The following is a 22,202-nucleotide window of genomic DNA, read 5'->3' on the forward strand; positions in this document are numbered from 1 at the left end:
GAGGACCGGCCCTGTGCTTGCCAACACTTCCTGCAGGGACCCAGAGCTGGGAGGTGGCATCTCTCAGCCCTGGGTCGGGCAGAGCCCCAGCGGGCCATGCCCACAACCTCTCTCAGCACCGGTCCCCCAGAAGGCTCCTTTGGGACCAGGATTCTCTTGCGGTGACTCTTTAAGGTCTGGCCCCTGGATGGAGGGGCACCAGGAGTAGAGGAGCAGGAAGGGGAAGGGGGTGGCCATGCGAGGGGACACTTTGAGGCCAAGTCCCAGCTTCAGCCTGATCCTCCTGGGAACCCCGCTCTGAGACAAGGAGCCGGGCTTCGCATTCCCACAGCAGCCAGTCGTGGGCTGAGGACACCTGGGGCGTTGGGAACTCCCTGGCTTCTCCTTGGTTTAACATCTAGAGCTGCTTGTGAATCGCGCCGCCACACACACCCGAGCGCAGGTGTCTTCCGCACAGACTGCGGGCCTCGCTCTTCTGAATGCCGCTAGCTCGCCACCCACCCACGGGTGAACCTGGTCAGGGTGCTTTCTCTCAGGGGCAGACTCTTTTCCGGGCGGGCTACCGGTGTCTCTGTTTGCTCGTTTCTTTCTTCCATTTCGGGAAAGTCTTCCTTGCTGGGTGTGGAAATCTCCTATGCCTTCCCTCGCCTATTCTGTCAGCTTTCAAATTCTCTTTCAGTTGCCACCCTCACAGATGGATTAGGAAACTCTTTCCGGTGCACTCATTAGTGAAATGACCTCAAGGAAGCTGGAATCCAATATCTAATGGCCGATTTTTAGCGAGTCCACACGCCAGGGTGGTCGGGGTCCAATGCAGCCCCGGCCAGGCCCAGGCCCCTTAGACTGGGCCACAGGAGGACACAGAGGAGGGTCCCGGCCCCCACGAAGCGGTGCCGGCAGTTCTCCACGGGCTTGGGCGTTTTCCAGAGGTAGGAGATGGAGGGGACTGATTTCTTCAGCGCCCCACAAACCACGCCACCCCACCCCACCCATGGGACACATCCCCAGAGAGAGACGCCCCATACACTGGCTCCCCTCCCCCTTGCGCTGTGCCCCAGCCCTGGCCCGGGGGAATAGGCGGCCGCCCAGCAACAGGGCGAGGGGGGGCGCAGCTGAAAGGGGTTGTGGGGGAGGGCGGCCCCTGGCTGGGGTCAAAGGGCGAGCGCCCCGCGCGCGCGTGCGCAGTCAGCGGTGGCGACGCGCTGGGGGTGGGCAGCGGGTAGGTGAAGGAGGCCGAGGCTGGGGGAGGAGACGAGGGGGGCTGGAAGGGCTCCAACTTGACGAGTCCAGCCGTGGAGGCGCATCTTGTGTGAGTGTGAGTGAGTGTGAGTGTGTGTGTGTGTGTGTGTGTGTAGAGAGACAGCCCCCCGCCCCGCCCCGCCCATCACCCCCGTCCCTCGGAGCCCGCTGGACCCGGAGCCCGCTGGACCCGGCGGCGAACTCAACAGGCCCGGCCCGGCGCGGGGCGTGCGTGGGGCGGGAGGAGGCGGCGGGGTTAGCTCAGAGAGGCTCGGCTTCTTGAGCGGGGCAGGGGCGCCCTCCGCCGTCCACGGCCACACCACCCTGAACGCGCCCGATCTCGTCTGGTCTCGGAAGCTAAGCAGGGTCGGGCCTCGTTAGTACTTGGATGGGAGACCGCCTGGGAATACCGGGTGCCACAGGCTGCTTCTTTTTTGTTTTTGTTTTTTTTTGGCCTCTTGTTCTGTCCCCTTTCTGGGAGCGCGGCGGCGGCCCGGGGTGGGGGTGACCCCCACCCTCAGCGCCCGCCGCGGTGCCTGGCGCCCCAGCCCGCACCGTGGGGCCTCCTCTTGTCCCGAGCCGCGACACCGCCGCCACGCGGCAGCACGCGTGGCATCTGGACTGTCAGGTCTCAGACCAAAGGTCTGCTCTGTGGGAACCGACACGCTGGAGGAAACCTTGAGAGTCTGAGAGGGGAGGGAGTTCCAGAAGAAGGCCAGGATGTCATTTTGAGGGAGTGTGTGACCAGAACTCGTCCCGTTGCTTTTGGGGTTCTATGGGCTACACGTAGGAATCTTTGGTGGTGGCACCTGATGTTGGGGGATCCGGAGTCACACCCAGACCTGCTCCACAGGCTTCCTTTTACTTTTCTCTTCGGATTCATTATTTTTAAAAAGTGTCCCTTACCTCTATTATTGCATTTTCTTTTCTCTCTCTTTTCAAGCAGATGATGGGAGTCCAAGTATTCAGGTGACATGTGTTGCCCGTGCCCCCCTCCCCGCTGTGTTCTTATTCATATACCTCTCATGTTGCTCCAGCGTATCGTGGGGGTACCAATGTTAAGGTCGGGTACGTTGCCCTCTCCAAGCCTCCCCCCTCGGGTCAGAGCTTCACGTGCGCCCATCCCCCAGTCGGTGCGCACCCACCCCATTCCCAATAGATGTGTATGCCCATCCCCTCCCCCCACCCGCCCGACACCCACCCGATGAAGGTGATTCCTCTCCGTCCACTTAGGTGTCCATCCGTTCGTACCAATTTGCCGGTGAGCGCGCTCACGTGGTGCTCGTGTGTCCATTCTTGGGATACCTGGCCTACTGGAACGGGTTCCAGCTCTGGCCAGGAGAACACGAGAGGCGCCCTCTCACCGCTGCTCCTCACAGCCGAATGGCACTCCGTGGTGTCCACGCGCCACATTTTATTAATGCACTCCTGGATGGATGGGCACTCGGGTCGCTTCCACATCTTTGCGATTGTGAATTGTGCCCTAACTGTAACCCTAACCCTTACCCAGCCCGTCTCCTCTGCCCCTGCCTGACGCACTCCTCCCCGGCCAGGCCCGTCACTGTCCTGGGCCCCCGCCTGACCGGCTCCTTCCCGCCCGGCCTGTCACCGTCCTCTGCCCCTGCCTGACATGCTCCTTCCCGCCGGGCCTCTCACCGTCCTCGGCCCCTGCCTGACCGGCTCCTCCGTCGCCTGGGCCTTCCAAGGGCTTGGTGTGGACGCTGCTTCCAGGAAGCCCTCCAGAAACCCGGCAGCAGGGTGGCCGCAGCAGTCTCCAGCAGCGGTCCCTAAGTCGCGTGCGGGGGACGTGCCCCGGCTGTGCCGCGGGGGGGGCCCAGCCTGGTGTCTTCCCTGAGGCCCTGCGGCTGCCGGCTGCCGCCCCCCGCAAGGGGAGAGCCGCGGAGGTGGGGACCGCCTCCTGATGGGATCCCGGGGCTCTCTGTCCTGCCCGAAGGCCCAGCTGGCCTGCGGGTCCTTAGAGTGGCAAAAACCTCCGAAAACTGAGACTGAGGGTCCGGTGGGTGTCTGCACTTTTGTGCTGGGCACCCCAGGGAGGCCCGGGGGCTGGCTGGACAACGTGGTCTGCTGGGCGGGGGGTTTGGAGGAGCAACTGATGCCCTTTGCACTTTGGGTAGCAAGAGTCTGAGGTGTCTCCGAGCCCTGTGCCATGTCGGGGGGGGTGCGGGTGGGAGGAGGAGGAGGAGGAGGTGGGAAGGGCCGGGGCCTGCAGTCGTGTTCCCGGGGTGGCACGGCAAGTGGCTTCTTCCACAGGCTGCTTGGCCTGGGCTCCCTGCACCTGGGCCTTTGGAGGACCGGCCCTGTGTTTGCCAACACTTCCTGCAGGGACCCAGAGCTGGGAGGTTGCATCTCTCAGCCCTGGGTCGGGCAGAGCCCCAGCGGGCCATGCCCACAACCTCTCTCAGCACCGGTCCCCCAGAAGGCTCCCTTGGGACCAGGATTCTCTTGCGGTGACTCTTTAAGGTCTGGCCCCTGGATGGAGGGGCACCAGGAGTAGAGGAGCAGGAAGGGGAAGGGGGTGGCCATGCGAGGGGACACTTTGAGGCCAAGTCCCAGCTTCAGCCTGATCCTCCTGGGAACCCCGCTCTGAGACAAGGAGCCGGGCTTCGCATTCCCACAGCAGCCAGTCGTGGGCTGAGGACACCTGGGGCGTTGGGAACTCCCTGGCTTCTCCTTGGTTTAACATCTGGAGCTGCTTGGGAATCGTGCCGCCACACACACCCGAGCGCAGGTGTCTTCCGCACAGACTGCGGGCCTCGCTCTTCTGAATGCCGCTAGCTCGCCACCCACCCACGGGTGAGCCTGGTCAGGGTACTTTCTCTCAGGGGCAGACTCTCATCCGGGCGGGCTACCGGTGTCTCTGTTTGCTCGTTTCTTTCTTCCATTTCGGGAAAGGCTTCCTTGCTGGGTGTGGAAATCTCCTATGCCTTCCCTCGCCTATTCTGTCAGCTTTCAAATTCTCTTTCAGTTGCCACCCTCACAGATGGATTAGGAAACTCTTTCCGGTGCACTCATTAGTGAAATGACCTCAAGGAAGCTGGAATCCAATATCTAATGGCCGATTTTTAGCGAGTCCACACGCCAGGGTGGTCGGGGTCCAATGCAGCCCCGGCCAGGCCCAGGCCCCTTAGACTGGGCCACAGGAGGACACTGAGGAGGGTCCCGGCCCCCACGAAGCGGTGCCGGCAGTTCTCCACGGGCTTGGGCGTTTTCCAGAGGTAGGAGATGGAGGGGACTGATTTCTTCAGCGCCCCCCAAACCACGCCACCCCACCCCACCCATGGGACACATCCCCAGAGAGAGACGCCCCATACACTGGCTGTGCCCCAGCCCTGGCCCGGGGGAATAGGCGGCAGCCCACCCACAGGGCGAGGGGGGGGGCGCAGCTGAAAGGGGTTGTGGGGGAGGGCGGCCCCTGGCTGGGGTCAAAGGGCGAGCGTCCCGCGCGTGCGCAGTCAGCGGCAGCAACGCGCTGGGGGTGGGCAGCGGGTAGGTGAAGGAGGCCTGGCGAGGAGACGAGGGGGGCTGGGAGGGCTCCACCTTGGCGAGTCCAGCCGTGGAGGCGCATCTTGTGTGAGTGAGTGTGAGTGTGTGTGTGTGTGTATAGAGAGACAGCCCCCCACCCCGCCCCGCCCCGCCCATCACCCCCGTCCCTGGGAGCCCGCGGGACCCGGCCGGCGAACTCAACCGGCCCGGCCCGGCGCGGGGCCTGGGGCGGGAGGCGGCGGCGGGGAAGCCCAGAGAGGCTCGGCTTCTCGAGCGGGGCAGGGGCGCCCTCCGCCGCCGTCTAGGGCCACACCACCCTGAACGCCCCCGATCTCGTCTGGTCTCGGAAGCTAAGCAGGGTCGGGCCTGGTTAGTACTTGGATGGGAGACCGCCTGGGAATACCGGGTGCCACAGGCTGCTGCTTTTTATTTTTTTTTTGCCTCTTGTTCTGTCCCCTTTCTGGGAGCGCGGCGGCGGCCCGGGGTGGGGGTCACCCCCACCCTCAGCGCCCGCGCGGTGCCTGGCGCCCCAGCCCGCACCGTGGGGCCTCCTCTTGTCCCAAGCCGCGACACCGCCGCCACGCGGCAGCATGCGTGGCATCTGGACTGTCAGGTCTCAGACCAAAGGTCTGCTCTGTGGGAACCGACACGCTGGAGGAAACCTTGAGAGTCTGAGAGGGGAGGGAGTTCCAGAAGAAGGCCAGGATGTCATTTTGAGGGAGTATGTGACCAGAACTCGTCCCGTTGCTTTTGGGGTTCTATGGGCTACACGCAGGAATCTTTGGTGGTGGCACCTGATGTTGGGGGATCCGGAGTCACACCCAGACCTGCTCCACAGGCCTCCTTTTACTTTTCTCTTCGGATTCATTATTTTTAAAAAGTGTCTCTTACCTCTAGGATTGCATTTTCTTTTCTCTCTCTTTTCAAGCAGATGATGGGAGTACAAGTATTCAGGTGACATGTGTTGCCCGTGCCGCCCTCCCCCCTGTGTTCTTTTTTTTTTTTTTTTTTTGAGACAGAGTCTCGTTTTGCTGCCCAGGCTAGAGTGAGTGCCATGGCGTCAGCCTAGCTCACAGCAACCTCAATCTCCGGGCTCAAGCAATCCTGCTGCCTCAGCCTCCCGAGTAGTTGGGACTACAGGCATGCACCACCACGCCCGGCTGTGTTTTTCTATATATATTAGTTGGCCAATTAATTTCTTTCTATTTTTAGTAGAGACGGGGTCTCGCTCTTGCTCAGGCTGGTTTCGAACTCCTGACCTGGAGCAATCCGCCCGCCTCGGCCTCCCAGAGAGCTAGGATTACAGGCGTGAGCCACCGCGCCCGGCCCCCCCTGTGTTCTTATTCATACACCTCTCATGTTGTTCCAGCGTATTGTGGGGGTACCAATGTTAAGGTCGGGTGCCTTGCCCTCTCCAAGCCTCCCCCCTCGGGTCAGAGCTTCAAGTGCGCCCATCCCCCAGTCGGTGCGCACCCACCCCATGCCTAATGGATGTGTATGCCCCTCCCCTCCCCCCACCCGCCCGCCCGACACCCACCCGATGAAGGTGATTCCTCTCTGTCCACTTAGGCGTCCATCCGTTCGTACCAATTTGCTGGTGAGCGCGCTCACGTGGTGCTCGTGTGTCCATTCTTGGGATACCTGGCTTACTGGAACGGGTTCCAGCTCTGGCCAGGAGAACACGAGAGGCGCCCTCTCACCGCTGCTCCTCACAGCCGAATGGCACTCCGTGGTGTCCACGCGCCACGTGTTATTGATGCACTCCTGGATGGATGGGCACTCGGGTCGCTTCCACGTATTTGGGATTGTGAATTGTGCCCTAACTGTAACCCTAACCCTTACCCAGCCCGTCTCCTCTGCCCCTGCCTGACGCACTCCTCCCCGGCCAGGCCCGTCACTGTCCTGGGCCCCCGCCTGACCGGCTCCTCCCCGCCCGGCCGGTCACCGTCCTCTGCCCCTGCCTGACACGCTCCTTCCCGCCCGGCCTCTCACCGTCCTCGGCCCCTGCCTGACCGGCTCCTCCGTCGCCTGGGCCTTCCAAGGGCTTGGTGTGGATGCTGCTTCCAGGAAGCCCTCCAGAAACCCGGCAGCAGGGTGGCCGCAGCAGTCTCCAGCAGCCGTCCCTAAGTCGCGTGAGTGCGGGGGACGTGCCCCCGCTGTGCCGCGGGGGCCCAGCCTGGTGTCTTCCCTGAGGCCCTGCGGCTGCCGGCTGGGCTGCGCTGCCGCTCCCCGCAAGGGGAGAGCCGCGGAAGTGGGGACCGCCTCCTGATGGGGACGTACACGCAGCTCTCCACGTCGGATTCCGGGGCTCTCTGTCCTGCCCGAAGGCCCAGCTGGCCTGCGGGTCCTTAGAGTGGCAAAAACCTCCGAAAACTGAGACTGAGGGTCCGGTGGGTGTCTGCACTTTTCTGCTGGGCACCCCAGGGAGGCCAGGGGGCTGGCTGGACAACGTCGTCTGCTGGGCGGGGGGGGGGGGGTTGGAGGAGCAACTGATGCCCTTTGCACTTTGGGTAGCAAGAGTCTGAGGTGTCTCTGAGCCCTGTGCCCTGTGGGGGCGGGGCGGGGGGGAGGAGGAGGAGGAGGAGGAGGAGGTGGGAAGGGCCGGGGCCTGCAGTCCTGTTCCCGGGGTGGCACGGCAAGTGGCTTCTTCCACAGGCTGCTTGGCCTGGGCTCCCTGCACCTGGGCCTTTGGAGGACCGGCCCTGTGCTTGCCAACACTTCCTGCAGGGACCCAGAGCTGGGAGGTGGCATCTCTCAGCCCTGGGTCGGGCAGAGCCCCAGCGGGCCATGCCCACAACCTCTCTCAGCACCGGTCCCCCAGAAGGCTCCTTTGGGACCAGGATTCTCTTGCGGTGACTCTTTAAGGTCTGGCCCCTGGATGGAGGGGCACCAGGAGTAGAGGAGCAGGAAGGGGAAGGGGGTGGCCATGCGAGGGGACACTTTGAGGCCAAGTCCCAGCTTCAGCCTGATCCTCCTGGGAACCCCGCTCTGAGACAAGGAGCCGGGCTTCGCATTCCCACAGCAGCCAGTCGTGGGCTGAGGACACCTGGGGCGTTGGGAACTCCCTGGCTTCTCCTTGGTTTAACATCTAGAGCTGCTTGTGAATCGCGCCGCCACACACACCCGAGCGCAGGTGTCTTCCGCACAGACTGCGGGCCTCGCTCTTCTGAATGCCGCTAGCTCGCCACCCACCCACGGGTGAACCTGGTCAGGGTGCTTTCTCTCAGGGGCAGACTCTTTTCCGGGCGGGCTACCGGTGTCTCTGTTTGCTCGTTTCTTTCTTCCATTTCGGGAAAGTCTTCCTTGCTGGGTGTGGAAATCTCCTATGCCTTCCCTCGCCTATTCTGTCAGCTTTCAAATTCTCTTTCAGTTGCCACCCTCACAGATGGATTAGGAAACTCTTTCCGGTGCACTCATTAGTGAAATGACCTCAAGGAAGCTGGAATCCAATATCTAATGGCCGATTTTTAGCGAGTCCACACGCCAGGGTGGTCGGGGTCCAATGCAGCCCCGGCCAGGCCCAGGCCCCTTAGACTGGGCCACAGGAGGACACAGAGGAGGGTCCCGGCCCCCACGAAGCGGTGCCGGCAGTTCTCCACGGGCTTGGGCGTTTTCCAGAGGTAGGAGATGGAGGGGACTGATTTCTTCAGCGCCCCACAAACCACGCCACCCCACCCCACCCATGGGACACATCCCCAGAGAGAGACGCCCCATACACTGGCTCCCCTCCCCCTTGCGCTGTGCCCCAGCCCTGGCCCGGGGGAATAGGCGGCCGCCCAGCAACAGGGCGAGGGGGGGCGCAGCTGAAAGGGGTTGTGGGGGAGGGCGGCCCCTGGCTGGGGTCAAAGGGCGAGCGCCCCGCGCGCGCGTGCGCAGTCAGCGGTGGCGACGCGCTGGGGGTGGGCAGCGGGTAGGTGAAGGAGGCCGAGGCTGGGGGAGGAGACGAGGGGGGCTGGAAGGGCTCCAACTTGACGAGTCCAGCCGTGGAGGCGCATCTTGTGTGAGTGTGAGTGAGTGTGAGTGTGTGTGTGTGTGTGTGTGTGTAGAGAGACAGCCCCCCGCCCCGCCCCGCCCATCACCCCCGTCCCTCGGAGCCCGCTGGACCCGGCGGCGAACTCAACAGGCCCGGCCCGGCGCGGGGCGTGCGTGGGGCGGGAGGAGGCGGCGGGGTTAGCTCAGAGAGGCTCGGCTTCTTGAGCGGGGCAGGGGCGCCCTCCGCCGTCCACGGCCACACCACCCTGAACGCGCCCGATCTCGTCTGGTCTCGGAAGCTAAGCAGGGTCGGGCCTCGTTAGTACTTGGATGGGAGACCGCCTGGGAATACCGGGTGCCACAGGCTGCTTCTTTTTTGTTTTTGTTTTTTTTTGGCCTCTTGTTCTGTCCCCTTTCTGGGAGCGCGGCGGCGGCCCGGGGTGGGGGTGACCCCCACCCTCAGCGCCCGCCGCGGTGCCTGGCGCCCCAGCCCGCACCGTGGGGCCTCCTCTTGTCCCGAGCCGCGACACCGCCGCCACGCGGCAGCACGCGTGGCATCTGGACTGTCAGGTCTCAGACCAAAGGTCTGCTCTGTGGGAACCGACACGCTGGAGGAAACCTTGAGAGTCTGAGAGGGGAGGGAGTTCCAGAAGAAGGCCAGGATGTCATTTTGAGGGAGTGTGTGACCAGAACTCGTCCCGTTGCTTTTGGGGTTCTATGGGCTACACGTAGGAATCTTTGGTGGTGGCACCTGATGTTGGGGGATCCGGAGTCACACCCAGACCTGCTCCACAGGCTTCCTTTTACTTTTCTCTTCGGATTCATTATTTTTAAAAAGTGTCCCTTACCTCTATTATTGCATTTTCTTTTCTCTCTCTTTTCAAGCAGATGATGGGAGTCCAAGTATTCAGGTGACATGTGTTGCCCGTGCCCCCCTCCCCGCTGTGTTCTTATTCATATACCTCTCATGTTGCTCCAGCGTATCGTGGGGGTACCAATGTTAAGGTCGGGTACGTTGCCCTCTCCAAGCCTCCCCCCTCGGGTCAGAGCTTCACGTGCGCCCATCCCCCAGTCGGTGCGCACCCACCCCATTCCCAATAGATGTGTATGCCCATCCCCTCCCCCCACCCGCCCGACACCCACCCGATGAAGGTGATTCCTCTCCGTCCACTTAGGTGTCCATCCGTTCGTACCAATTTGCCGGTGAGCGCGCTCACGTGGTGCTCGTGTGTCCATTCTTGGGATACCTGGCCTACTGGAACGGGTTCCAGCTCTGGCCAGGAGAACACGAGAGGCGCCCTCTCACCGCTGCTCCTCACAGCCGAATGGCACTCCGTGGTGTCCACGCGCCACATTTTATTAATGCACTCCTGGATGGATGGGCACTCGGGTCGCTTCCACATCTTTGCGATTGTGAATTGTGCCCTAACTGTAACCCTAACCCTTACCCAGCCCGTCTCCTCTGCCCCTGCCTGACGCACTCCTCCCCGGCCAGGCCCGTCACTGTCCTGGGCCCCCGCCTGACCGGCTCCTTCCCGCCCGGCCTGTCACCGTCCTCTGCCCCTGCCTGACATGCTCCTTCCCGCCGGGCCTCTCACCGTCCTCGGCCCCTGCCTGACCGGCTCCTCCGTCGCCTGGGCCTTCCAAGGGCTTGGTGTGGACGCTGCTTCCAGGAAGCCCTCCAGAAACCCGGCAGCAGGGTGGCCGCAGCAGTCTCCAGCAGCGGTCCCTAAGTCGCGTGCGGGGGACGTGCCCCGGCTGTGCCGCGGGGGGGGCCCAGCCTGGTGTCTTCCCTGAGGCCCTGCGGCTGCCGGCTGCCGCCCCCCGCAAGGGGAGAGCCGCGGAGGTGGGGACCGCCTCCTGATGGGATCCCGGGGCTCTCTGTCCTGCCCGAAGGCCCAGCTGGCCTGCGGGTCCTTAGAGTGGCAAAAACCTCCGAAAACTGAGACTGAGGGTCCGGTGGGTGTCTGCACTTTTGTGCTGGGCACCCCAGGGAGGCCCGGGGGCTGGCTGGACAACGTGGTCTGCTGGGCGGGGGGTTTGGAGGAGCAACTGATGCCCTTTGCACTTTGGGTAGCAAGAGTCTGAGGTGTCTCCGAGCCCTGTGCCATGTCGGGGGGGGTGCGGGTGGGAGGAGGAGGAGGAGGAGGTGGGAAGGGCCGGGGCCTGCAGTCGTGTTCCCGGGGTGGCACGGCAAGTGGCTTCTTCCACAGGCTGCTTGGCCTGGGCTCCCTGCACCTGGGCCTTTGGAGGACCGGCCCTGTGTTTGCCAACACTTCCTGCAGGGACCCAGAGCTGGGAGGTTGCATCTCTCAGCCCTGGGTCGGGCAGAGCCCCAGCGGGCCATGCCCACAACCTCTCTCAGCACCGGTCCCCCAGAAGGCTCCCTTGGGACCAGGATTCTCTTGCGGTGACTCTTTAAGGTCTGGCCCCTGGATGGAGGGGCACCAGGAGTAGAGGAGCAGGAAGGGGAAGGGGGTGGCCATGCGAGGGGACACTTTGAGGCCAAGTCCCAGCTTCAGCCTGATCCTCCTGGGAACCCCGCTCTGAGACAAGGAGCCGGGCTTCGCATTCCCACAGCAGCCAGTCGTGGGCTGAGGACACCTGGGGCGTTGGGAACTCCCTGGCTTCTCCTTGGTTTAACATCTGGAGCTGCTTGGGAATCGTGCCGCCACACACACCCGAGCGCAGGTGTCTTCCGCACAGACTGCGGGCCTCGCTCTTCTGAATGCCGCTAGCTCGCCACCCACCCACGGGTGAGCCTGGTCAGGGTACTTTCTCTCAGGGGCAGACTCTCATCCGGGCGGGCTACCGGTGTCTCTGTTTGCTCGTTTCTTTCTTCCATTTCGGGAAAGGCTTCCTTGCTGGGTGTGGAAATCTCCTATGCCTTCCCTCGCCTATTCTGTCAGCTTTCAAATTCTCTTTCAGTTGCCACCCTCACAGATGGATTAGGAAACTCTTTCCGGTGCACTCATTAGTGAAATGACCTCAAGGAAGCTGGAATCCAATATCTAATGGCCGATTTTTAGCGAGTCCACACGCCAGGGTGGTCGGGGTCCAATGCAGCCCCGGCCAGGCCCAGGCCCCTTAGACTGGGCCACAGGAGGACACTGAGGAGGGTCCCGGCCCCCACGAAGCGGTGCCGGCAGTTCTCCACGGGCTTGGGCGTTTTCCAGAGGTAGGAGATGGAGGGGACTGATTTCTTCAGCGCCCCCCAAACCACGCCACCCCACCCCACCCATGGGACACATCCCCAGAGAGAGACGCCCCATACACTGGCTGTGCCCCAGCCCTGGCCCGGGGGAATAGGCGGCAGCCCACCCACAGGGCGAGGGGGGGGGCGCAGCTGAAAGGGGTTGTGGGGGAGGGCGGCCCCTGGCTGGGGTCAAAGGGCGAGCGTCCCGCGCGTGCGCAGTCAGCGGCAGCAACGCGCTGGGGGTGGGCAGCGGGTAGGTGAAGGAGGCCTGGCGAGGAGACGAGGGGGGCTGGGAGGGCTCCACCTTGGCGAGTCCAGCCGTGGAGGCGCATCTTGTGTGAGTGAGTGTGAGTGTGTGTGTGTGTGTATAGAGAGACAGCCCCCCACCCCGCCCCGCCCCGCCCATCACCCCCGTCCCTGGGAGCCCGCGGGACCCGGCCGGCGAACTCAACCGGCCCGGCCCGGCGCGGGGCCTGGGGCGGGAGGCGGCGGCGGGGAAGCCCAGAGAGGCTCGGCTTCTCGAGCGGGGCAGGGGCGCCCTCCGCCGCCGTCTAGGGCCACACCACCCTGAACGCCCCCGATCTCGTCTGGTCTCGGAAGCTAAGCAGGGTCGGGCCTGGTTAGTACTTGGATGGGAGACCGCCTGGGAATACCGGGTGCCACAGGCTGCTGCTTTTTATTTTTTTTTTGCCTCTTGTTCTGTCCCCTTTCTGGGAGCGCGGCGGCGGCCCGGGGTGGGGGTCACCCCCACCCTCAGCGCCCGCGCGGTGCCTGGCGCCCCAGCCCGCACCGTGGGGCCTCCTCTTGTCCCAAGCCGCGACACCGCCGCCACGCGGCAGCATGCGTGGCATCTGGACTGTCAGGTCTCAGACCAAAGGTCTGCTCTGTGGGAACCGACACGCTGGAGGAAACCTTGAGAGTCTGAGAGGGGAGGGAGTTCCAGAAGAAGGCCAGGATGTCATTTTGAGGGAGTATGTGACCAGAACTCGTCCCGTTGCTTTTGGGGTTCTATGGGCTACACGCAGGAATCTTTGGTGGTGGCACCTGATGTTGGGGGATCCGGAGTCACACCCAGACCTGCTCCACAGGCCTCCTTTTACTTTTCTCTTCGGATTCATTATTTTTAAAAAGTGTCTCTTACCTCTAGGATTGCATTTTCTTTTCTCTCTCTTTTCAAGCAGATGATGGGAGTACAAGTATTCAGGTGACATGTGTTGCCCGTGCCGCCCTCCCCCCTGTGTTCTTTTTTTTTTTTTTTTTTTTGAGACAGAGTCTCGTTTTGCTGCCCAGGCTAGAGTGAGTGCCATGGCGTCAGCCTAGCTCACAGCAACCTCAATCTCCGGGCTCAAGCAATCCTGCTGCCTCAGCCTCCCGAGTAGTTGGGACTACAGGCATGCACCACCACGCCCGGCTGTGTTTTTCTATATATATTAGTTGGCCAATTAATTTCTTTCTATTTTTAGTAGAGACGGGGTCTCGCTCTTGCTCAGGCTGGTTTCGAACTCCTGACCTGGAGCAATCCGCCCGCCTCGGCCTCCCAGAGAGCTAGGATTACAGGCGTGAGCCACCGCGCCCGGCCCCCCCTGTGTTCTTATTCATACACCTCTCATGTTGTTCCAGCGTATTGTGGGGGTACCAATGTTAAGGTCGGGTGCCTTGCCCTCTCCAAGCCTCCCCCCTCAGGTCAGAGCTTCAAGTGCGCCCATCCCCCAGTCGGTGCGCACCCACCCCATGCCTAATGGATGTGTATGCCCCTCCCCTCCCCCCACCCGCCCGCCCGACACCCACCCGATGAAGGTGATTCCTCTCTGTCCACTTAGGCGTCCATCCGTTCGTACCAATTTGCTGGTGAGCGCGCTCACGTGGTGCTCGTGTGTCCATTCTTGGGATACCTGGCTTACTGGAACGGGTTCCAGCTCTGGCCAGGAGAACACGAGAGGCGCCCTCTCACCGCTGCTCCTCACAGCCGAATGGCACTCCGTGGTGTCCACGCGCCACGTGTTATTGATGCACTCCTGGATGGATGGGCACTCGGGTCGCTTCCACGTATTTGGGATTGTGAATTGTGCCCTAACTGTAACCCTAACCCTTACCCAGCCCGTCTCCTCTGCCCCTGCCTGACGCACTCCTCCCCGGCCAGGCCCGTCACTGTCCTGGGCCCCCGCCTGACCGGCTCCTCCCCGCCCGGCCGGTCACCGTCCTCTGCCCCTGCCTGACACGCTCCTTCCCGCCCGGCCTCTCACCGTCCTCGGCCCCTGCCTGACCGGCTCCTCCGTCGCCTGGGCCTTCCAAGGGCTTGGTGTGGATGCTGCTTCCAGGAAGCCCTCCAGAAACCCGGCAGCAGGGTGGCCGCAGCAGTCTCCAGCAGCCGTCCCTAAGTCGCGTGAGTGCGGGGGACGTGCCCCCGCTGTGCCGCGGGGGCCCAGCCTGGTGTCTTCCCTGAGGCCCTGCGGCTGCCGGCTGGGCTGCGCTGCCGCTCCCCGCAAGGGGAGAGCCGCGGAAGTGGGGACCGCCTCCTGATGGGGACGTACACGCAGCTCTCCACGTCGGATTCCGGGGCTCTCTGTCCTGCCCGAAGGCCCAGCTGGCCTGCGGGTCCTTAGAGTGGCAAAAACCTCCGAAAACTGAGACTGAGGGTCCGGTGGGTGTCTGCACTTTTCTGCTGGGCACCCCAGGGAGGCCAGGGGGCTGGCTGGACAACGTCGTCTGCTGGGCGGGGGGGGGGGGTTGGAGGAGCAACTGATGCCCTTTGCACTTTGGGTAGCAAGAGTCTGAGGTGTCTCTGAGCCCTGTGCCCTGTGGGGGCGGGGCGGGGGGGAGGAGGAGGAGGAGGAGGAGGAGGTGGGAAGGGCCGGGGCCTGCAGTCCTGTTCCCGGGGTGGCACGGCAAGTGGCTTCTTCCACAGGCTGCTTGGCCTGGGCTCCCTGCACCTGGGCCTTTGGAGGACCGGCCCTGTGCTTGCCAACACTTCCTGCAGGGACCCAGAGCTGGGAGGTGGCATCTCTCAGCCCTGGGTCGGGCAGAGCCCCAGCGGGCCATGCCCACAACCTCTCTCAGCACCGGTCCCCCAGAAGGCTCCTTTGGGACCAGGATTCTCTTGCGGTGACTCTTTAAGGTCTGGCCCCTGGATGGAGGGGCACCAGGAGTAGAGGAGCAGGAAGGGGAAGGGGGTGGCCATGCGAGGGGACACTTTGAGGCCAAGTCCCAGCTTCAGCCTGATCCTCCTGGGAACCCCGCTCTGAGACAAGGAGCCGGGCTTCGCATTCCCACAGCAGCCAGTCGTGGGCTGAGGACACCTGGGGCGTTGGGAACTCCCTGGCTTCTCCTTGGTTTAACATCTAGAGCTGCTTGTGAATCGCGCCGCCACACACACCCGAGCGCAGGTGTCTTCCGCACAGACTGCGGGCCTCGCTCTTCTGAATGCCGCTAGCTCGCCACCCACCCACGGGTGAACCTGGTCAGGGTGCTTTCTCTCAGGGGCAGACTCTTTTCCGGGCGGGCTACCGGTGTCTCTGTTTGCTCGTTTCTTTCTTCCATTTCGGGAAAGTCTTCCTTGCTGGGTGTGGAAATCTCCTATGCCTTCCCTCGCCTATTCTGTCAGCTTTCAAATTCTCTTTCAGTTGCCACCCTCACAGATGGATTAGGAAACTCTTTCCGGTGCACTCATTAGTGAAATGACCTCAAGGAAGCTGGAATCCAATATCTAATGGCCGATTTTTAGCGAGTCCACACGCCAGGGTGGTCGGGGTCCAATGCAGCCCCGGCCAGGCCCAGGCCCCTTAGACTGGGCCACAGGAGGACACAGAGGAGGGTCCCGGCCCCCACGAAGCGGTGCCGGCAGTTCTCCACGGGCTTGGGCGTTTTCCAGAGGTAGGAGATGGAGGGGACTGATTTCTTCAGCGCCCCACAAACCACGCCACCCCACCCCACCCATGGGACACATCCCCAGAGAGAGACGCCCCATACACTGGCTCCCCTCCCCCTTGCGCTGTGCCCCAGCCCTGGCCCGGGGGAATAGGCCGCCGCCCAGCAACAGGGCGAGGGGGGGCGCAGCTGAAAGGGGTTGTGGGGGAGGGCGGCCCCTGGCTGGGGTCAAAGGGCGAGCGCCCCGCGCGCGCGTGCGCAGTCAGCGGTGGCGACGCGCTGGGGGTGGGCAGCGGGTAGGTGAAGGAGGCCGAGGCTGGGGGAGGAGACGAGGGGGGCTGGAAGGGCTCCAACTTGACGAGTCCAGCCGTGGAGGCGCATCTTGTGTGAGTGTGAGTGAGTGTGAGTGTGTGTGTGTGTGTGTGTGTGTAGAGAGACAGCCCCCCGCCCCGCCCCGCCCATCACCCCCGTCCCTCGGAGCCCGCTGGACCCGGAGCCCGCTGGACCCGGCGGCGAACTCAACAGGCCCGGCCCGGCGCGGGGCGTGCGTGGGGCGGGAGGAGGCGGCGGGGTTAGCTCAGAGAGGCTCGGCTTCTTGAGCGGGGCAGGGGCGCCCTCCGCCGTCCACGGCCACACCACCCTGAACGCGCCCGATCTCGTCTGGTCTCGGAAGCTAAGCAGGGTCGGGCCTCGTTAGTACTTGGATGGGAGACCGCCTGGGAATACCGGGTGCCACAGGCTGCTTCTTTTTTGTTTTTGTTTTTTTTTGGCCTCTTGTTCTGTCCCCTTTCTGGGAGCGCGGCGGCGGCCCGGGGTGGGGGTGACCCCCACCCTCAGCGCCCGCCGCGGTGCCTGGCGCCCCAGCCCGCACCGTGGGGCCTCCTCTTGTCCCGAGCCGCGACACCGCCGCCACGCGGCAGCACGCGTGGCATCTGGACTGTCAGGTCTCAGACCAAAGGTCTGCTCTGTGGGAACCGACACGCTGGAGGAAACCTTGAGAGTCTGAGAGGGGAGGGAGTTCCAGAAGAAGGCCAGGATGTCATTTTGAGGGAGTGTGTGACCAGAACTCGTCCCGTTGCTTTTGGGGTTCTATGGGCTACACGTAGGAATCTTTGGTGGTGGCACCTGATGTTGGGGGATCCGGAGTCACACCCAGACCTGCTCCACAGGCTTCCTTTTACTTTTCTCTTCGGATTCATTATTTTTAAAAAGTGTCCCTTACCTCTATTATTGCATTTTCTTTTCTCTCTCTTTTCAAGCAGATGATGGGAGTCCAAGTATTCAGGTGACATGTGTTGCCCGTGCCCCCCTCCCCGCTGTGTTCTTATTCATATACCTCTCATGTTGCTCCAGCGTATCGTGGGGGTACCAATGTTAAGGTCGGGTACGTTGCCCTCTCCAAGCCTCCCCCCTGGGGTCAGAGCTTCACGTGCGCCCATCCCCCAGTCGGTGCGCACCCACCCCATTCCCAATGGATGTGTATGCCCATCCCCTCCCCCCACCCGCCCGACACCCACCCGATGAAGGTGATTCCTCTCCGTCCACTTAGGTGTCCATCCGTTCGTACCAATTTGCCGGTGAGCGCGCTCACGTGGTGCTCGTGTGTCCATTCTTGGGATACCTGGCCTACTGGAACGGGTTCCAGCTCTGGCCAGGAGAACACGAGAGGCGCCCTCTCACCGCTGCTCCTCACAGCCGAATGGCACTCCGTGGTGTCCACGCGCCACATTTTATTAATGCACTCCTGGATGGATGGGCACTCGGGTCGCTTCCACATCTTTGCGATTGTGAATTGTGCCCTAACTGTAACCCTAACCCTTACCCAGCCCGTCTCCTCTGCCCCTGCCTGACGCACTCCTCCCCGGCCAGGCCCGTCACTGTCCTGGGCCCCCGCCTGACCGGCTCCTTCCCGCCCGGCCTGTCACCGTCCTCTGCCCCTGCCTGACATGCTCCTTCCCGCCGGGCCTCTCACCGTCCTCGGCCCCTGCCTGACCGGCTCCTCCGTCGCCTGGGCCTTCCAAGGGCTTGGTGTGGACGCTGCTTCCAGGAAGCCCTCCAGAAACCCGGCAGCAGGGTGGCCGCAGCAGTCTCCAGCAGCGGTCCCTAAGTCGCGTGCGGGGGACGTGCCCCGGCTGTGCCGCGGGGGGGGCCCAGCCTGGTGTCTTCCCTGAGGCCCTGCGGCTGCCGGCTGCCGCCCCCCGCAAGGGGAGAGCCGCGGAGGTGGGGACCGCCTCCTGATGGGATCCCGGGGCTCTCTGTCCTGCCCGAAGGCCCAGCTGGCCTGCGGGTCCTTAGAGTGGCAAAAACCTCCGAAAACTGAGACTGAGGGTCCGGTGGGTGTCTGCACTTTTGTGCTGGGCACCCCAGGGAGGCCCGGGGGCTGGCTGGACAACGTGGTCTGCTGGGCGGGGGGTTTGGAGGAGCAACTGATGCCCTTTGCACTTTGGGTAGCAAGAGTCTGAGGTGTCTCCGAGCCCTGTGCCATGTCGGGGGGGGTGCGGGTGGGAGGAGGAGGAGGAGGAGGTGGGAAGGGCCGGGGCCTGCAGTCGTGTTCCCGGGGTGGCACGGCAAGTGGCTTCTTCCACAGGCTGCTTGGCCTGGGCTCCCTGCACCTGGGCCTTTGGAGGACCGGCCCTGTGTTTGCCAACACTTCCTGCAGGGACCCAGAGCTGGGAGGTTGCATCTCTCAGCCCTGGGTCGGGCAGAGCCCCAGCGGGCCATGCCCACAACCTCTCTCAGCACCGGTCCCCCAGAAGGCTCCCTTGGGACCAGGATTCTCTTGCGGTGACTCTTTAAGGTCTGGCCCCTGGATGGAGGGGCACCAGGAGTAGAGGAGCAGGAAGGGGAAGGGGGTGGCCATGCGAGGGGACACTTTGAGGCCAAGTCCCAGCTTCAGCCTGATCCTCCTGGGAACCCCGCTCTGAGACAAGGAGCCGGGCTTCGCATTCCCACAGCAGCCAGTCGTGGGCTGAGGACACCTGGGGCGTTGGGAACTCCCTGGCTTCTCCTTGGTTTAACATCTGGAGCTGCTTGGGAATCGTGCCGCCACACACACCCGAGCGCAGGTGTCTTCCGCACAGACTGCGGGCCTCGCTCTTCTGAATGCCGCTAGCTCGCCACCCACCCACGGGTGAGCCTGGTCAGGGTACTTTCTCTCAGGGGCAGACTCTCATCCGGGCGGGCTACCGGTGTCTCTGTTTGCTCGTTTCTTTCTTCCATTTCGGGAAAGGCTTCCTTGCTGGGTGTGGAAATCTCCTATGCCTTCCCTCGCCTATTCTGTCAGCTTTCAAATTCTCTTTCAGTTGCCACCCTCACAGATGGATTAGGAAACTCTTTCCGGTGCACTCATTAGTGAAATGACCTCAAGGAAGCTGGAATCCAATATCTAATGGCCGATTTTTAGCGAGTCCACACGCCAGGGTGGTCGGGGTCCAATGCAGCCCCGGCCAGGCCCAGGCCCCTTAGACTGGGCCACAGGAGGACACTGAGGAGGGTCCCGGCCCCCAGGAAGCGGTGCCGGCAGTTCTCCACGGGCTTGGGCGTTTTCCAGAGGTAGGAGATGGAGGGGACTGATTTCTTCAGCGCCCCCCAAACCACGCCACCCCACCCCACCCATGGGACACATCCCCAGAGAGAGACGCCCCATACACTGGCTGTGCCCCAGCCCTGGCCCGGGGGAATAGGCGGCAGCCCACCCACAGGGCGAGGGGGGGGCGCAGCTGAAAGGGGTTGTGGGGGAGGGCGGCCCCTGGCTGGGGTCAAAGGGCGAGCGTCCCGCGCGTGCGCAGTCAGCGGCAGCAACGCGCTGGGGGTGGGCAGCGGGTAGGTGAAGGAGGCCTGGCGAGGAGACGAGGGGGGCTGGGAGGGCTCCACCTTGGCGAGTCCAGCCGTGGAGGCGCATCTTGTGTGAGTGAGTGTGAGTGTGTGTGTGTGTGTATAGAGAGACAGCCCCCCACCCCGCCCCGCCCCGCCCATCACCCCCGTCCCTGGGAGCCCGCGGGACCCGGCCGGCGAACTCAACCGGCCCGGCCCGGCGCGGGGCCTGGGGCGGGAGGCGGCGGCGGGGAAGCCCAGAGAGGCTCGGCTTCTCGAGCGGGGCAGGGGCGCCCTCCGCCGCCGTCTAGGGCCACACCACCCTGAACGCCCCCGATCTCGTCTGGTCTCGGAAGCTAAGCAGGGTCGGGCCTGGTTAGTACTTGGATGGGAGACCGCCTGGGAATACCGGGTGCCACAGGCTGCTGCTTTTTTTTTTTTTTTTGCCTCTTGTTCTGTCCCCTTTCTGGGAGCGCGGCGGCGGCCCGGGGTGGGGGTCACCCCCACCCTCAGCGCCCGCGCGGTGCCTGGCGCCCCAGCCCGCACCGTGGGGCCTCCTCTTGTCCCAAGCCGCGACACCGCCGCCACGCGGCAGCATGCGTGGCATCTGGACTGTCAGGTCTCAGACCAAAGGTCTGCTCTGTGGGAACCGACACGCTGGAGGAAACCTTGAGAGTCTGAGAGGGGAGGGAGTTCCAGAAGAAGGCCAGGATGTCATTTTGAGGGAGTATGTGACCAGAACTCGTCCCGTTGCTTTTGGGGTTCTATGGGCTACACGCAGGAATCTTTGGTGGTGGCACCTGATGTTGGGGGATCCGGAGTCACACCCAGACCTGCTCCACAGGCCTCCTTTTACTTTTCTCTTCGGATTCATTATTTTTAAAAAGTGTCTCTTACCTCTAGGATTGCATTTTCTTTTCTCTCTCTTTTCAAGCAGATGATGGGAGTACAAGTATTCAGGTGACATGTGTTGCCCGTGCCGCCCTCCCCCCTGTGTTCTTTTTTTTTTTTTTTTTTTTGAGACAGAGTCTCGTTTTGCTGCCCAGGCTAGAGTGAGTGCCATGGCGTCAGCCTAGCTCACAGCAACCTCAATCTCCGGGCTCAAGCAATCCTGCTGCCTCAGCCTCCCGAGTAGTTGGGACTACAGGCATGCACCACCACGCCCGGCTGTGTTTTTCTATATATATTAGTTGGCCAATTAATTTCTTTCTATTTTTAGTAGAGACGGGGTCTCGCTCTTGCTCAGGCTGGTTTCGAACTCCTGACCTGGAGCAATCCGCCCGCCTCGGCCTCCCAGAGAGCTAGGATTACAGGCGTGAGCCACCGCGCCCGGCCCCCCCTGTGTTCTTATTCATACACCTCTCATGTTGTTCCAGCGTATTGTGGGGGTACCAATGTTAAGGTCGGGTGCCTTGCCCTCTCCAAGCCTCCCCCCTCGGGTCAGAGCTTCAAGTGCGCCCATCCCCCAGTCGGTGCGCACCCACCCCATGCCTAATGGATGTGTATGCCCCTCCCCTCCCCCCACCCGCCCGCCCGACACCCACCCGATGAAGGTGATTCCTCTCTGTCCACTTAGGCGTCCATCCGTTCGTACCAATTTGCTGGTGAGCGCGCTCACGTGGTGCTCGTGTGTCCATTCTTGGGATACCTGGCTTACTGGAACGGGTTCCAGCTCTGGCCAGGAGAACACGAGAGGCGCCCTCTCACCGCTGCTCCTCACAGCCGAATGGCACTCCGTGGTGTCCACGCGCCACGTGTTATTGATGCACTCCTGGAAGGATGGGCACTCGGGTCGCTTCCACGTATTTGGGATTGTGAATTGTGCCCTAACTGTAACCCTAACCCTTACCCAGCCCGTCTCCTCTGCCCCTGCCTGACGCACTCCTCCCCGGCCAGGCCCGTCACTGTCCTGGGCCCCCGCCTGACCGGCTCCTGCCCGCCCGGCCGGTCACCGTCCTCTGCCCCTGCCTGACACGCTCCTTCCCGCCCGGCCTCTCACCGTCCTCGGCCCCTGCCTGACCGGCTCCTCCGTCGCCTGGGCCTTCCAAGGGCTTGGTGTGGATGCTGCTTCCAGGAAGCCCTCCAGAAACCCGGCAGCAGGGTGGCCGCAGCAGTCTCCAGCAGCCGTCCCTAAGTCGCGTGAGTGCGGGGGACGTGCCCCCGCTGTGCCGCGGGGGCCCAGCCTGGTGTCTTCCCTGAGGCCCTGCGGCTGCCGGCTGGGCTGCGCTGCCGCTCCCCGCAAGGGGAGAGCCGCGGAGGTGGGGACCGCCTCCTGATGGGGACGTACACGCAGCTCTCCACGTCGGATTCCGGGGCTCTCTGTCCTGCCCGAAGGCCCAGCTGGCCTGCGGGTCCTTAGAGTGGCAAAAACCTCCGAAAACTGAGACTGAGGGTCCGGTGGGTGTCTGCACTTTTCTGCTGGGCACCCCAGGGAGGCCAGGGGGTGGCTGGACAACGTGGTCTGCTGGGGGGGGGGTTGGAGGAGCAACTGATGCCCTTTGCACTTTGGGTAGCAAGAGTCTGAGGTGTCTCTGAGCCCTGTGCCCTGTGGGGGCGGGGCGGGGGGGAGGAGGAGGAGGAGGAGGAGGAGGTGGGAAGGGCCGGGGCCTGCAGT

General features: G+C 63.3%; 3 non-coding genes and 3 pseudogenes across 3 annotated transcripts; all 6 read left to right on the top strand.

Annotated features, from left to right (window-relative positions):
• Window positions 1–1,545: 1,545 nt before the first annotated feature.
• LOC142876014 (uncharacterized) lies at window positions 1,546–1,664 on the top strand (annotated as a pseudogene).
• A 3,378-nt stretch (window positions 1,665–5,042) lies between these two features.
• Window positions 5,043–5,161, top strand: LOC142875713 (5S ribosomal RNA). The gene has a single exon (XR_012923012.1). It is a non-coding gene; the product is annotated as a 5S ribosomal RNA (ribosomal RNA).
• Window positions 5,162–8,963: 3,802 nt separating this feature from the next.
• Window positions 8,964–9,082, top strand: LOC142876015 (uncharacterized; annotated as a pseudogene).
• Window positions 9,083–12,460: 3,378 nt separating this feature from the next.
• On the top strand, window positions 12,461–12,579 carry LOC142875714 (5S ribosomal RNA). Its single transcript, XR_012923013.1, has one exon. It is a non-coding gene; the product is annotated as a 5S ribosomal RNA (ribosomal RNA).
• Window positions 12,580–16,397: 3,818 nt separating this feature from the next.
• On the top strand, window positions 16,398–16,516 carry LOC142876017 (uncharacterized; annotated as a pseudogene).
• A 3,377-nt stretch (window positions 16,517–19,893) lies between these two features.
• On the top strand, window positions 19,894–20,012 carry LOC142875715 (5S ribosomal RNA). The gene has a single exon (XR_012923014.1). It is a non-coding gene; the product is annotated as a 5S ribosomal RNA (ribosomal RNA).
• Window positions 20,013–22,202: the final 2,190 nt, after the last annotated feature.

This window comes from Microcebus murinus, chromosome 14 (genome assembly GCF_040939455.1).
Source record: "Microcebus murinus isolate Inina chromosome 14, M.murinus_Inina_mat1.0, whole genome shotgun sequence".
Classification (NCBI taxonomy): Eukaryota; Metazoa; Chordata; class Mammalia; order Primates; family Cheirogaleidae; genus Microcebus; species Microcebus murinus.